The sequence below is a fragment of the Typopeltis vanoorti genome, chromosome 15, assembly GCF_054136105.1.
Source record: "Typopeltis vanoorti isolate ZY-2024b chromosome 15, IOZ_Tvanoo_1.0, whole genome shotgun sequence".
Lineage (NCBI taxonomy): Eukaryota > Metazoa > Arthropoda > Arachnida > Uropygi > Thelyphonidae > Typopeltis > Typopeltis vanoorti.
In genome coordinates, this window is record NC_143563.1 from 68,939,635 (window position 1) to 68,956,911 (window position 17,277).

General features: G+C 34.4%; 1 protein-coding gene across 1 annotated transcript in view; it reads right to left on the reverse strand.

The window, feature by feature from the left end:
- The window catches only part of LOC150098851 (fas apoptotic inhibitory molecule 1), a 334,537-nt gene that overhangs the window by 192,962 nt on the left and 124,298 nt on the right, over positions 1–17,277 (reverse strand). The window contains exon 4 of the mRNA XM_090404683.1: positions 13,786–14,011. The gene's annotated coding sequence lies outside the window, so the exon portion shown is untranslated. The remainder of the gene's footprint in view (positions 1–13,785; positions 14,012–17,277) is intronic.

Genomic DNA, 17,277 nt, shown 5'->3' on the forward strand with positions numbered 1-17,277 from the left:
ACAGTGAGGATAGGAAAACTACGCACACACTTTCCCATCGATCCGCCATGATATTGTAATTTTCTTTGCTTATCTCTACGGCACTGAACAAGCGTGATGAATAAATAACAAGACAATTTCCTTTATTTGGTCATTAATATTTTATAAGAGGAATTTTCGAACGCTTTTTCATCGAAATGTGTGCGAATTCAAATAAATGTCTTCTGCTTCACTAGTTGAAATCTCGCAGTACGAACGTATTTTTAAAAGAAAACCATATTTATAGTGTGATCCTTGGAATGTAAATCAGTAGATCATTCCAATAGCTGCACAACATTCTAGAAAATTCTGTATCGCAAATCTCTCGGAAATAGCTGCAGTATATGTACATCAGATTGCATTTGAATTAAGAAATCTGGTACTAGCGCTCGAGAAAAACATATCACGCTAGTTCAACACACTCTAAAGAAACACCCAACGAACACTTGTTATTTTAATACCGCGGAATACAATTCAGAGAAACGAATAACTTTAAAAAACAGTTCACGCTTATTAAATTTTATTTGGAATATTTGAAAGCGAACGCAAGTTTGACATAATAAAACTTTTTGCTATCCTTGCCACCATTTCTTTAATTTTAAAGCATTTCTTCATTTTTTGTTGTCGATTTTTTTAAATCTATAATTCATTGTTGATAGCACCAGCATATGATTATTCTGGATGAAAATTTTTAATTCATTTTTAATTGCGTTTGATGTTGTGTAAATAACCAATGAAAACCACATTAAGATATTAAAATGTATGAAAATTATATGGATAATTTTCATCTAAATAATTTTCATCTAAAATCGAATTAAAGAAATAAAAGAATTTGAAATTTCTCCCATCGGCAAATAAGGAAAAGATGTGGCTGAGCATTTGGATCACGCAACAGAACCTAATACATAATAAAATATTTGTGAACGTAATAAAATGCTAGAATTACAGGCAGTTTGACTGAAATTGGGTATGCCTTAAAACGAAATATTAGAGAATCACGAAAATTAAAATGCAGGAATGAATAAGGGAAATTTACGATACAGTGGATACATTTAATATATGAACTGATAATATTTTGAACAGAAACGCTTACCTTTTTGAGATAAATCAACTCAGAATTTTGCTTGATAATATTATCGACTAGCAACGATTAAAATACACTGATACCTTCCCTCTTCTGAAATAAATGTTGAAACTCGCTGCTATCTCTGTATTCAATAATCTTTCCATAACAATCGAAAATTATTATCATAAAACTATGCCAGTGCTATCGGTGGTGCAAATAGAGATGAAATTTTGGCTTCTGAACAACGTATTTTTGAAAATTATCAAAATATCTACTCAAGTGGAAAATCTTAAATTGATAATTAAACTTTTCGATAGCGATTCCTCGTACCTGGTGTGCCACGGTGTATAATAATTTGATTTCCATTCAAATACAAATTAAGAAATAAGAGATAAACTCTATTAATAAAAAAGTAAAATTCAGACGAAAACGAAGTTTAAATTAAAAATGTTGATCAGGGGAAAATATCACACTAAAAATGATAAGATCAGAAGAAACAGTCTCCTCAGAGTTTGTCTGTTAATACAAATCTCCATATATTATAAGTTATAATCAGTAATTGTTTTAAACAGGAAAACCGAACCGTGACATACCTGTAGACACAGAATACCCTTCGGGGAATAATAGTAGTCTGCTATGGCCGCTGGGAAGTAGTAACGTCTGACCAATATCCATTCTTGGATCCAAATGCCAATACTCGTATCCTCAATAATCCCATCGTAACACTTCATCATAAGAAAATCATAGCCTTCAGACCTAATTTGGTAGGATAATTAGCCTTTTCAACATAATCGGGTATATCTATCGAATGTTATTATTTAGTGTTTGGAACCATATCCGAAGGAAATGAGGTTACGAAGTCTCGCATAAGGTCTGTTAATTGCGTGTGTTCTTCTTGGCAGTTAATCGGTTTTGAGAGAAGAAAACCGTGTCTCCGGAAGGACAACCTTCCACCTTCGTATGAGACCGGTTAATTCAACCTCAGCCGAAATATCCATTTCATAAGGGTTAGTCTCGTCCTAAATATGGACTTTTTCGATCACTTCCGGACTCCATTACACAGCATGGTGGTCTCACACTGGACAGTGAAGTTCGTCTACAAAAGATATTCACAAATATCCACACCGGGATTCGAACCCACAGTTGCGGAGTGGATACGCTAACCGTTCTGCCAACAACGCCGGCAGTGTGGTCAGTTATTCTCTCTTAGTAAGTAATATAAATATTTCGACGCAGTTTTAAAGGTAGCTGATCTAAAGCTTTATTCGTAGCGATGTATGAATGTATGAACAACCGACCACATTAAACTATTAGGACATAAGTTCACTTAGAGGTTGTCAAATTCATGTCCAACTCAGCGTGCAATAATAGTTAATTATTATACGAACGAAGAGAGATCAGAAAGCGAATCAAACTGAATCTAATTACTCCAGTTACATTTATAAGTTAAATCGAAAGGTGATAGAGCAAGGATAATGAACGTGTCCAAGCCACCGGAGACGTAAAGAGTGCAGTGACACACATCGATATAACTCGAAAAACTGTATGCAAGATAGCTTTCAGCAACGGGATGGGCAGTGATGTATCAGAGAAGTATTATTGGGGTGATATTCTGTGTGCAAATTATTTTGATTAAAGGTGTTAAAGTGCTACAGCTTGACTGACGGTTGCTTTGTAACACTATTAAGGCTATGCAGGCTGCAGCCAAGTCTTCATAATAGTAGCAAAGTTTATCGCCAGCTTTCTAGTAACAGAGCTACCACTAGTTTAGTTGCGTGTCCAAATACTGGGGGGAGGGAAGAGAATAGGAAAAAATCACGTGAAAGGAAATATTCATCCCATCATATGAAGAATTTAAAGGCAGAATTATTGTTTCATATTGGAAGTATGACTGTAAAACACACTTACGTATACATATATATATGATTTTTTTCTTATTTGCCATTCGTTTATTATAATTTAGCAGCAACGCGAGTACGTTCGGATGTGCTATGTCGCTTAAGAGATTCCCGTCTACTTGGAATATATGCATGTTAAACAGGCATATATTCTAAGGCTCATACACCATTTCAGATTCTGGGCATCTTGTTGAACCGTTGCTAAATCCGTTTGCATCTTGATGATCAAAGCGAAGAGGAAATTTAAATCGGGTTTGAATTTTCTTTTTCGATCAGAAATCGATAACACAATTTATATCTTGATGGAATAATTGTAAATTATTTCAATCTTCTATGAGTGAGCAGGAAATATCCAAAGAGTTGTATAAATAAAAATTGTTTTTTGAAGTGGAAATCGTAGTCCTTGACATCTCCACATTATTTTTCATACGTGCGAAATAACACGAGGATACCAGGATCTGTATTCGAAGAAAAGTGTTATTATTCCTCAAGATTATACTTTCGGAGAATTAAGGTCATGGCGCTTGGATATCATTTCATTGGATTCTCCATATCGAAATTTGAATTTCTATTCTCAACGAATACTTTCTAAGAGTCTGTAGTGTCTTTACTTTCTTTGCACTTTCTAAGAGTGTGTAGTGTCTCACTATAGAATCTTTATTTTTCAATATGAACCCCATCGTGTCGTTTCCATATACGCGCTTCTGATTCTTATTCCAGATTTAACTCTGAAAAAAAAATCGCAATTTCTGCGATCGTCTTTTACCACTTCATTCAGTATTACTTTTACGTTTTCGACATAGCCTTTATAAGGGACTTCGTTAAACGATTTTTTCCCCAATTTCTGATACCAGATATAAGATGTCGTCGTAAAATGTGATATTCTATACTTATGAACTTTAAAAATGTGTTAGAGCCTAGGAGAGGATAGAATTCTTCATACAGCACATAACATGGCAGCATTCACACGCACACACAACAGCAATACTTTCGCCATAAGGTGCTTCTCCTACTATGCTTAAAAGACAATAGCAGAACGTATATATTGACTTTTATTCCTATATTTTAACCTTTTCGGTGTCTTTTTACGATTGAGACTCCATTAGTAGCACAGGTAAAAGGTCCATATATCGTTGTAAATATTCAGATTTCCAGGAAATTTCGACATGGGTAAAACTCAATAAGAAGCTTCTGATAGATAGAAGCTGACTACAAATCGAAAACAGGCGCGACTTTTTTTGGCTTCGCATTTCTATCTCCGTATTTACCAAACATTTTTTTTTTGTTTTATATCACTCCCATACATGAGAGACACCAAAGCATATAGCAAATGAATACCGAGTGTGGATTATATAAGTAATGACGTAAACGCTTCAGTAGTCACCCTACCAAGTACTAAACGAGCTCAACTTCGTGATCGGAGGACATCCAGTGCATTTCTCCCTCCGAAGTTTGGAGTTTTCATCCCTTTGAACATGTATGCCAGCCAGAGAACACATGAAATTGACAAGGATAAGGCACGTTATCATAGTCTTAGCTGATTTGGTGTGATCTAAAAATAATCTAAAAAAAATCTTTAAAAAATCTAAATGAACTGAAATTTCAACAGATGCTGATTGGGTGGAAACCAATCAGCATCTGGTGAACGTAAGGTTATTCGAAATCTCAAGTGGCTTGGAAAACGTTCCATGTTTGGGCCCTAGAGATGGGTTTTCGGACTATGTAAAAATAAAATAAAATACAATATATATATATATATATATATATAAATGAGTAAAAATGGTTCACTCAAGTGTAGGTTTATAGATAAGCTTTTCGTGGGTGGGAGCCACATTTAAAAAAAAAGAAACTTAATATCCATCAGAGATATTTTAAGGCTTTAATAGCGGCCTTAAACTAAATAGGGTCCAAAATGAAGATAACTCATAGCAAAGGTGGATCATTTTGTCATAATGGTAAAGAGCATGAAGAAAATAGCCTTTTAGCCCTTGGGGACAGTTCTTGGGTTCCGAGGAAAGGGAACCCCCCCCCCCAAAAAAATAAATAAATACAGTCTTTTTTTTGCGAAATGTTTATTTTTGTACTTTGTTTTCAAATTCCGAAGCAAAACTAGCATCCGATCTGTTCTACTGTTAATGGCGAATAGAATTAGTTATTAGAATCAATAACATCCACAACAGAAATATTGATCATTCTTCCTGTAGTATAAAATATGGTAAAAGTACAAACTTTTATGTTTCAGTAGTCGTCCTTCATTCACAAGTGAATAAGACTGATGAACCTCTCATGCTGTAAGCAAACCTAATTTCAATCTTTTCTTCTTCTTTTGAGATGGCATGCTAGCTTTCCCTCGGTCCATGTTAATCCTAGTTACTTACTGATCGGCTGATAGTGGCAGGTGAAGTATATTACAAAGGACGAAGCCATAAAATAAATTTTCCTGCAATCTTCTAGGAATATGTTTACGTTCTGTTTAAATGCAAAAGCACAGGGAAAATTGCGTTTTAAATTAAAAGCTGGGTGGTGTATACGCAAAGGTTCAGAAGATCTCGAACTGAATACTTTATGCAATTTATTCCAACATGACGCATTTGCTTCAATATAATGCATTCATCTTTGCTATTTTATGTACGTCAGCGAATTATTTATAGGAGGGGGTAAATCCAACGTACGTTCGACAGCAGGCATCAAACACAGCATGTGAAAATTCTTCGATGCATTGATGAAGTTTTGTAACTGGTCACATGACTGAACTTACGAATGAAGGAGAGTATAAAGAGGGAGGAGGGTCGTTTCGAATGAATCAATATTTCAACACACTCAGAAAGAATAAAACACAATTAACGGGCTTATATAATACACTTTCCTCACAGTCTTAATTGCTTCAGTCAAATAGCCCAGTAGCGTATCTAATCTATCCGTAAAAGTGGTTTGATGATGTCCTTCTCATTGTCAAAAGACATTTCCAATTTTTATTTTTATAATTATCAATTATCTCAGTCTGTGCTTCTTAGTACGATAAAACGATCACTTTTCTTAATGGTGCTTTAAGAATATTTCTGTTCTGTCAAGTTTCGTTGGAAATTCATCATCTCCGAAATGATTACGAAATGTTCTTGCATCATTAGTTCTACGATTTTCTCTTTAAGAAGCCACAACTTTGGGACGTCATTTAGAAGTTAATTACAAATGTAATTCTACTCTGCATTCGAATACTTTAATTAAGTGCGTTTTGTGGATCGCATAAGCACCTATTCGATTTTTTTTAAACCATCATTCTGTACTTTCGTACTTATATCATGAATCAGCTTTGGCTGGATGGGTATTAATGAAAGTTGATATTTACGATCTGCACCAATTTTCTTTTTTCGAGTGATCTTAATTCTGGTTTTAAATGAATTATTTTAGTGTCAAATTAGACAAAATGATTCGAAGTAATACAAAAATACGACGACAGTTAATAAACTGTGTACAGTGTATGAGATATCAAGTACATAAGTTAGGTTTTTTTTATTATTTATTTCTATATTTTTGCATTTTTATTTATTTATACATAGTCCGGAAACCATCATAAAGAACTACTTGCACCAGCATAATTTCATTTCCCCTTATTTTACTATTGAAATAATCCAATTAAATAAAATAAAACAAACCAATCATTGTTATCATTTCAAACACTTTTAGCAATAATCTTCAACCTCAGATTAACGACGAAATATTCCATTCTATCGTTAACCATTGAACGGCATTCACATCATTGGTAATACCTTTCGTAACTGTTCATATCCAATACTATTCTGGTTTTTTTTGTTTTTTAATATTGATCCGAGATGGATTTTCGATAGTCGGTAATTCCGTTTTGTTTTTTTTTTACTTTATTCAAATAATTCTACCTAATGATGATACTTTATAAGAAAATAACGTGGATTTCAATTATTGGCATTTATAAAACTGCAACATTTTGACTTCTGTACGTTTCACACAATTTTTTTTCCTTGGGAATGATCTGATTAAAATAAATATTGGAAATTTTGCAACGATTCCAAAGAGCAAATTTCAATAAATCCATCCAACCAGTCCCGGAATAAATAACATACTGACAGCGGAAAGAAACAAAATGGCTTCTTTGGGTTCAGTTGTTGTGATAATGGACGTTTCTATACAAGATCATTATTGAGAAATGGCTTCTTTGGGTTCAGTTGTTGTGATAATGGACGTCTCTATACAAGATCATTATTGAGAAATACCTTTTTTTGCTATTTTGTTATATTTATTTTAAAATTGACATCAGCGCTGTCTAAGGCCTGAGATATCAATGCATTTCAACTGTAATGTTTTGTCAGTGTCTGTTTCTTTCAAATAAGACTAAAATTAGTTTTAATGGGAAAAAAATCCGTATTCTAGCTGAAATTGCTATCGTAGTCTCCATTAAAAACAGGGAGAAGGTTTTTATATTCTTGACAAGTTTCGAAACTAGGTTCTTCCAATCAAAATGTCTCTCATTCGATACCAAATCTGTAATTCCTGTGCATATGCACTCTTGTCAGTAATTCTTCAATAAATAAACCTTGGTTTTTACCGTAAAAATGAGCATCTGATTCGCAACTATTCCCATTATTTTTTGATATTAATTTATGACAAAATTTAATGTAATCAAATGTTATATGTTGCAAAGCTGATCAATCTGTTTATAAGCTGATTGAGATCCAAGCTTATATTAAAGGATTATCAGCATGAGAAAAGCTCAGCGAAATATCAGGAACCAGCAGTTAATTTCTGCCAACGTGAAGATCTACTGTCCATTTCAATGAGCCAAATGTAGGTCGAGAGGCAAACCGGTTGTCACCGACTGCAGTACATTCAACCTGGGCTTTAGTCATTAAGAGAGAGAACTATCAAGTACTAAAACTCTTTATATGTCGATTGCGTGAAATGAAATTTCGATAAAGAATTTTTATAACGAATGTGATGAAAGCATGGCATTTTGAACACCGCTGAAGCTTTGTTACCAAATATCATTTAACCATACAGCAAAAAGGAAATTCTGAACACTATTAAAACTTTTAGTTTAGCTAAGAGACTTGAACAAAACATGAATTGAAGGTTTAGTATTATATGATTATTAAAAGATTGGTGGAGATTTAAAATCTTACTACACGCACGGTCTCTGAGCAAGAAAACAAATATCTGCAAACATAGACGTTGCACATCCGGGAATATATTCCACTAACAACATTGCATTAATATGGTATCTGCTAGTGAAAAGTTTAAAACAGTTTAGGAAGGATAATAGCACTTCATGGAGTTTAACATTTACTTGAAGATTAGTTCAATTTTTACAAATGCTTATTGAAGACATCATAAAATCTTGTTTAGGGAAGACACAGGATGTAGGTGCGTTCCAATTTTTGTTTTCTCATCCTCCTTTAAGGATTGTTTACATAAAAGTGTTATTCCTCGAGAGTAAAATGAAAATTCACCTTCCTCTCTTCAATTTACAATAAAGCTGGTAAAGCTCTATTTTCTGGAGAATATGCAAATATTTTCAATAAAGGGCGAACGTTGGGATTTACAAAGTTTTAGGTTGTGAATGTTTTTCATCGCCCATTGTGAGATTAGACTACCATCTTGCGCTTTTTGAAAGCTTGAGGTGGCTCGAAAAAGTAATTTTTGGTCACTGGAGAAAGGCTGTAGGATTATTTAATCCTTGACCAGTCCACAGTGCTAAACTATGCAATAACTCTCCAACCTTTATTGAACAGACTTGTCATAAAAGAAGTCGCAAAGGAACTTCAAAGGTAATATAATGGAAGATAACAGAAGGAAAATGTTGTTATCTGTGAAAGAAAAATACAAAACAGAAAAAAACTGTATTCACATCTTGTATTTAGTAGTCATTGACATTTCATGTCAATGACTACTAAATCTTTTGTCTGAAATGTAAATGAACGAAAAGATTTATTAATTGAACTCATCTCAAATTCATTTACTATTTATATTGTTTATAAATAGTTCCATAAGACAATCGACACACACACACACACACACACACACACACACACACACACACACACACACACACACACACACACACACACACACACACACACACACACACACACACACACACACACACACGCACGCACACAAAGTAAATTTTGGTGTAGGTTTCAACAATATTTAAAATTTTGAAAAAAATATATACAAAATAAGAAGGAAAAAATAATCTAAATATTTTGGTGAAAAACAGAAAAACGATAACCACAACTCAACTAGTTTTCTTTAGATTTTTAAATAGTGAAACGCTTTTCAATTTAATTTCTTTAGTAATCATTTCTGTCCTGCCACGTAAAAAACTTCTATGCCACCAGCAGCATAAAGGTTCGTATACGATAGTTTTCGTACACTGCTGCAGAGATAAACATCAGTTTACGTTTTTATACAAAAAATAACTAACACCAGTGCCTACTTAAAGGGACGTTTCTTACTTCAAGACAGAGAACTCGAACTTATCAAAGCTGCATAGCGGTCTGAAGTGTTTCGTATATTATTTACTTCATCACAGGATGTAGAAAGTAATTTTCTCGGCTTGAGGCAAGTGGAATTCTTCGTTAAAATAGCTTTAGCTTACGAAAGCTGCAAAATTCAAGGAAATCCATATATTATGAGACCATATAAACAGTTGTATGAAACTAGGCTGATACAAATGCGCGCGAGGTTTTGATTATTTATTTATCAACTCATGGAGATTCACTTGGACGTACACACTCTATACAGATGTTTTTCTCTTTTTTTTTTGTATTATTCATTCGCCACTTCAAAATAACTCACTGGCCAATGAATCTTTTCAATGGGGATATATGATCAGGCCTGTAAACAGTATTTCTTGTTTTTAAGATAAGTCAAAAGAAAGAAATCACAAGCGCTTCAAGTTCAGGTAACGGTCGCTGCTATGCAATATTATGTGTATTTGGAAACTGATGTGTTTCTAGTCTCTATATCGTATTAAAATCCTGAGCAGTGTATAAAAATGTTTGATATTTGTAACTAAAAATGGAGAGGATTTCTAATATGTGCAAATCCGAGGGCGATTCCGTTCCCTAAAAAAAAGTAAGAGACGAAAGCAGACCTAGATGACACAGCGCAACAGAGATATGTACGCGCTATGGTTACTTCTAGGTATAACACGAAGTTGCTGGAGAGTTTCTGCTGTTCAAAATCCGCTGTTTCCTGACTGGTCTTATCATCTCGAAACAGAAGTACGCTTCACTATTCTTGAACAGCTTATCAGTACTCATTTTCACAAAGACAGAATATTCTGTCTCGCACCAGTTTATTTTAAGGCACTGTAGGATGTGTGTGTTTGGCAAGGGAACAAGTGTGAGTATAATGAAGAGAAAGATCCGGTCTTACACATGACAAATGGCATTTCTTGTGCTGAGAGTAATGTGGCAGCGAGGCAATAAGCATTAACGCATTTCTGTGAAAAGGCAAACCAATTTACATAAATTTATATTTAGCCCTTTTTTTTAACATTTTCTACGGACCATCGCAAAATCTCCGACTTCAAGCAAGTTCAAAAACACTGCATTTTTTTCCCTAAATACTTTCTGCAACTCTATAGAATAAATTCGTGGCTTTTATGGTATTATATAAATCATATCTATATACTTAACAAGAAGTAATGTTTTATTTATTCTTTGAAGACTACAATTCTTCCAACTTGGGGGGAAAAAATCAGCTAACGCCTTTTTGTTCCCGTGTAGAGAGTAGGCGAGGCCATTTTAGCCCTATCTAACTTTTGAAGACTGAGTGGGCAGTCTGATTGGCGACCAGTGGATACTGGTCGCAAATCAGAGATTGCTGGCCTAAGGCTATCACTAATTAATCGGTACGCTGCGAAGAAGGCGGCTAACAAGTGCCGCCATCTCGTGGTCCCTGACCCTAATACAATATTCTTAATGTCTGAAAATAGTGTCGGTTCGAGGACCAATTTTCTTGAGTTTAGGAAACGAAAAACCCGAGTTTTCTGGAGAAAAAACCGCTTGTCCGTGCCAGGGATCGACTAACTCAGGAACCGGTCGAAAAAAAGCTTAGGAAATGTTCCTCCAGTCGACGAGTAGACTCGAACTTATAAGTCTTCCTTCGTGCAGTCAAGCGCTGTAGAATACAAACGCCACTTCTACTGACCTACACAAGTAACAAATATAACTTGGGGAAATTATTATTATTATTATTTTGTTGAATAAATAATGAATCCGAACATTATGCAATTATACTAAATCATAGTTAATTTAAATGTTTTCTAATATCCTGAAGGGTTAACCTAATTTACAGATTCTTTGTTGATATCCTTTCAGTAATAACGATGAGATTGATACCGTGTTTGGTAAAGTAATTTATTTAGAGTTCGATACCAAACATGCAACTTACGTCTTTAGATAATATATCTTTAAGCACTTTTCACCGACCATAAAACTGCCTTATATTCTTCATTAACCCAGCAACTGGCAAGTTCTTAGGCGGACCTATCTGCCGCAATTATCTAAGTAGTCATTTCGGCGTTGCTAATGGATAACACAGCAAATTATAAATCGAATTACATACAGCGCCACACTGCTATTACAGAACTCAGTGAGCCTCTCGAAACTTCTGCGTTATTTAAAACACATACTTGAAGGAATAAATAGAAATGAATCGATGAAACCTTCCTTCAAACGATTCTTATTTATTCATTAAAACTCTTTATTACAAACGCAAGATAAGTGTTTAGTCAGGCGTAACAGCCGAGTTTTCTATCCGTATAAGTGCTTTATTAATCATGAGGAACAAGACTAGAAATGAAAACAATTAAGGGATATTGTCAGCTCGAGTACTATTACAAAGCAAATGGATCAAAGTTGTCATGTGGATGTTAAGTGTCTCGCAACTATTCCAAATGCGCAAAATGTGCACTAAACACAATAGAAAATTAATAATAACAAATACGTGGGTGGTCTGAAAAGTTCTCGGCCTCGAAGAAGACAAGGTCATGGCATCGGTATTTTGGGATGCTAAAGGCATTTTGTTTATTAATTATCTTGAAAAGAGTAAATCAATAACCGGCAAATATTATTCCCGGTTATTGTTTTCCCGGATCTTTTAACCAGAAAAGACCCGGTTTGCAGAAGAAAAAAATCATCTTTCATCAGGACAATGCACCTGCCCACGAAGGTGTTTTGGCAATGGGAAAATTAAGGGATCTGCACTATGAATTGTTGGAACATCCACCCTATTCTCCAGATTTGGCTCTCTCTGACTTCTATCTCTTCCCAAAACTGAAACTCTTGATCGCTGGTCAGCGTTTTTCTTCGAATCAAGAGGTGATTGCAGCTGTAGACGGGTATTTTGCAGATCTTACTGAGAACCACTACAGGAACGGGATAATGGCGCTTGAGCATCGCTGGAATAAATGTATTAGTCTTAAGGGAGATTATTTTGAAAAATAAAAATAATTTTGAAATTATAAATTCGTTTTTTTCATTGTTAGGCCGAGAACTTTTCAGACCACTAGTTTACGAATTTTCATTCTCCCAAAGCTAAATTTTTGGGCTTAACTTTGGGCAATCGATAGGCAGTTGGTATCTACCGCTCATTATCATTACAGTATTTCCTAATCCTAACCAGTATTTATTATTTATATCTACTCGTGTTCTAATGCCTTAGTATGTCTTATTTCTAATTTTAAGAGTTCCATTGTTTCAAATTGCTGGTTCCCTCGTACAAGCATCGTTTGATACTCAATAAAACAAGTGGATTCTATTATCCTTCTTTATAATAAGACGCGATTTCTTTCATTTAAATGACATAAAATGGAAGAGAAAACTTAGATTTCTTTTGATAGCATAACAAAACCGTTAGCCGAAAATTTATTTCTGCTCACAATCAATTTAATCTTATCATTTATTGATGTTTGTTAATTAGCCTTAACCAGATAACTGTATTCGCATGATGCAACTATTTTGCCTCCCAATGACGTCATAAGTGACCTGTACTTGGATCACCTTTACGATTATACACTTACAACACGAGACTAGCAATCAGAGCACGTGTTCGGCATAAAACGCCATTCTCACTGCGGTGCGACGCAGATAACGAAGAGGCGAATCGCAATGGATGTACCGCTCAAAGTCAATGAGGTGTCCCTTCATATCTCCAAGCGTTACCGGATTTCCAAGACCTTCCTTGCGAAGGTCAGCTATGAGAGATAATGTTGCCATCACCCTGTCAGGAACTGTGTAATTTGACCATTACAGTAGCCAATATTGTTGTAGTAGCGGATAATATCGACAGCTTCTCTAGTGGGAAAAGACATAGCGGAAGTTTAAATATAGGTTAATAAATTTAGAAAGACCACACCCTAACGGGACGGCCACCAGGAAGCAAAACTGCACGCTAAAAACTAAGATATATCTCATCTGGATGTGATGACTACTTACAAAAAAGAGAACATCGCAACGTCGGTGATAATCATTTTAACGTCCAATCATAGCAGAATTATACAATGTAAATTTGAGCAGCTTTCATAACTTCCAAAATGTTATTTAATGAGCTCTGATGCTTGTATTGCTGACCCGTTAGTTACACTGCAATTTTGAAAGAAAGGAAACATAATTAAGAGGAATCTACTTATAGATTTAAAAGAAAAAAATCTTCATCACAAGAAAACGTTTGAGCTGCTGTAGATGATAAAAAAGAACTCAAGTTTCATCCTAATACAAGATAATTCTATCTGAGTGGAAAAGATTTCAATAAGCCACTTACCTTACAACAATCCACTCTTTCACGATATCATAATGCTCGACTGATATAAAGATGTAGTGTTGCTGGAAGCAGATACCTTACAGCAGTCAATCGATAGAGTAAGAGTGGGGTTGTAGTTTCATTTTTGAAATCCATTATACTTTACAACAGATGCTGAAAACTTCGGAGTCACTTATCGCTTATTTTAACTATTATGTTCTTCAAATTCTAAGATGAAAGAGAATAGCTGAAACAGATAGAGGGAGAGGGAGAGAGAGTATTAGAAATTCAGTATAACTTTTAAGTATGTTAATGCAGATCATAGTAGTAAAATTTATATAGTAGTTTTAAAACAAACATTTTAAAATTCTTTCCCAAATCGCTTAAATGTAAATAAAAAATTGAGGGCATAAGATGCATAAATAGTATATGATTTCAATAGTCTTATCTGTTAATTAAAAATCATCACTGATTTTTCATTTAGACATATTATACCATAACGGTAGAGGTCCCTTAACTATTTAATCAGGTATAGATTCAAAATAAGTACACAAATAAATAAATAAATAAAAAACTACAACTGTATAAAATGAAAGATTTTTCCGACTTGAGTATTATCAAAATTTAAGTCAACTGACGCAGAGTTATATAAATCACACCAACAAACCGAAAGTGGACTGCTTCGAGATGATAATACGACAGTTCACGGAGCTCAAACAGTGCTTACGCGATTATATAAACATTTCGTGAGATCTGCTCATCTTCGTTGAGCTGTAGGGAGTTCTAAATTTTAAATCTTACTAAGTATCGGCGAGATCATTTAAATAAGAGCCTACTACGATGTATTCTACATGGATATCTTCTGAATCCATGCATGACTTCATGCCTAATGAATGATCAAAAAATCGACGTTTCGAGGTTTGCAGGTGCAGTTTTAGCATGAGACTTCCGTCGCGATCCATATTTAAGATAAAATTAAGGGAAGAATGCGTGTGTATCCGGAACCAGAAAGATAGATCGGTTTTAGGATTCTAGGCTATGGCCAGCTTCTTTCCGAATTAGTCGAACACTGGCACAGGAAGAAAGTAGAGTTTTTCCCTCCCGAAAACCTGGATTTTAGCTGCGTATCTCAGAAAAATTGATTATAGGACTCGTACTATTACAGACAGAAATAGTGTGATTCTTATAGTTTAGGATCACGTTATGAAGGAGGCATCTCTAAGACTCTCTCTTCTCGATGTCTTAAATCACTAAACAGCCGTAAAATCAAGTATTGGGGTAACACTAATGGTGGAGTCCAGCTGCCCGCCAATTTCCAAAAGTTAGTTAAGACTAAGTAAGCTTTGTACCACGTCTGTTATTTTCCGATTTATAGAAATATGCAAACTTACCTAAAATTAGCCCATAGATCAGTTCCATATCTGCGATTATGATGCAGATATGGAACTGATGTGATTCAGATTCTCAGGAATCTGCTATAATAATGTACTATACGAGCTTCAGAGTGAAACAATCCATGGAAGAATCTCAGTCAGTAGGACTTACGTTTTTGTAGGTGTTGCGCCCACAAACAAAAAAAATAAAAAAAAAAATAAAGACACATAAGTCTATTTGAAGATTCTTATGAGTTTGAAGTGATAATGTTACAGTTAACTAGATGATAAATGATTTTCAGAGTCTCTGCAAAACTCTCAGCTTATCCAGCTAAGGATGGTGGTGGGAGAGAGGGAGGGGGGTGGAATAGATGTTTTTATTAGTTGGGAAGGAGCCTATTTTTATATGTACCAATTGGGACAAAGAGAGGAGTCCGAAACTTCAAAATGAAACACAATCCATGTAAGAATCTCAAACTGTAGGATTTAAGTTTTTCCTAGGTGTTGCACCCACAAATAAAAAATAAAAATAATTAAAGACAAATAAGTCTAATAAAAAGACTAAAGAAAAGCCAGTGAGACCACAATCACTAGGATGTCAATGGAAACATTGATGACTTAACAATTCAGAAAGAGAGAAACAGGAAGATAATCATAAGAATAAATTGGCAATCTTCAGATTATTTTTACAAATCGGAGGGATTGTCAAAATCCACTGCAGACTACATAATCGGACAGAAGGTTTTACTCTTAGCTAGGATCGTGAAATAATTAAACACATAAAATTTCAACTACTTTTAAAAAAAGCAATTAATGGTTATGTTGACTGAAGATCCTGTGGGAAAAGTACGAATGTCATCTAGATACTAGGCAGGAAATCATTTTATATTTCTATAATGGTTGATGTCCTCAGGCAGGGAATGCCATCAATGATAACGTATATCTCGTAGGAATTGTAATTTAATGGTTATTAAAGAAAATAAGAAGAATGATATTTACTTGAATAGAGATAAAAACTAGAAAAAGAAATCTAAATAATAATCTGTAAAAACGGATGTTAGAATAATCAGAGGACGCATGAGACAGTTAAAACAAACACAGGAGGATATATTGCTGCGCTGCGCTAGGGAAGAACGTGGTTAGTTGAATTGATGTGAAAGCCATAAATGTCATGAGTTGCCTGTCATTTTTTTCTAAGCCAGCTAGATTCCTCTTTCTTGGAAAGAGTCTAATAAACTTTGACAGTAAGAAGAAAACCAAAGGGAAGAAGAAATAGAGCAATGGGTAATAATAACAGTTTTGACACAGGAAGAAACCTGTTGGAATTTCATTGATCTTGTAGAAAATGCGTAGTTCCATACCATTATGGCGATGTTCTAACAACTACCCAGCATTCAAGAGGCTTCATTTGTTACAGATACTGGATTTAGAGAAGGTGAACTAAACATACAGTATTTTTTATAATTTATTCTCCAATAAGCAGAATAGTGGTCTCGTACAGGACAATAAATAATAATAATAATAATCTATGCCACAGTAGGATTCAACGTTGTAACATCGTAGGTTAGAACACAGAGACTTTAACGTCTCTCAGAACAAGGCTGCCAATATATCATGCGAATACAATATTCAAAGAGCTCACAAAATAATAGGAAATTTATTCTTCGAATACTATTTTTCACTTTTCTATTTTCTTGCTGTAACTAGCATTTTAAAATATAATAACATCAAATTTTCTTCATTGCAAAATAAGACTTTTGAAATTTGGAAATGTTGGCTATTGATTTCTTCTATAAGTTCAACTTTTAGAAGAAATCAATGACCATGACCAAGAAAACAAAACTAAAACCCCTAATTGGTGCAGATATGTATTTGTCATTATTACAGGAGTATATCATTACAATATAAATATTTAAAAAAAATTATTCGTTATTTTTATTATGCGTTTTATGATTTATCAGAAAGGTGGACAGTTCTGCTATCATAATGTAACAGCCTAGTTTGCTTAAGGTTTTCAGCATGCTAGAGTGAGTTTTGTATGCATGTCTACAACTGTAATTTTAACTAGAAGTGCACGCGGTGTATTGCGTGATTACAAATGTTGCGAGAAAAGGAAGTTTTGAGTAAACGTTAGTTAGAT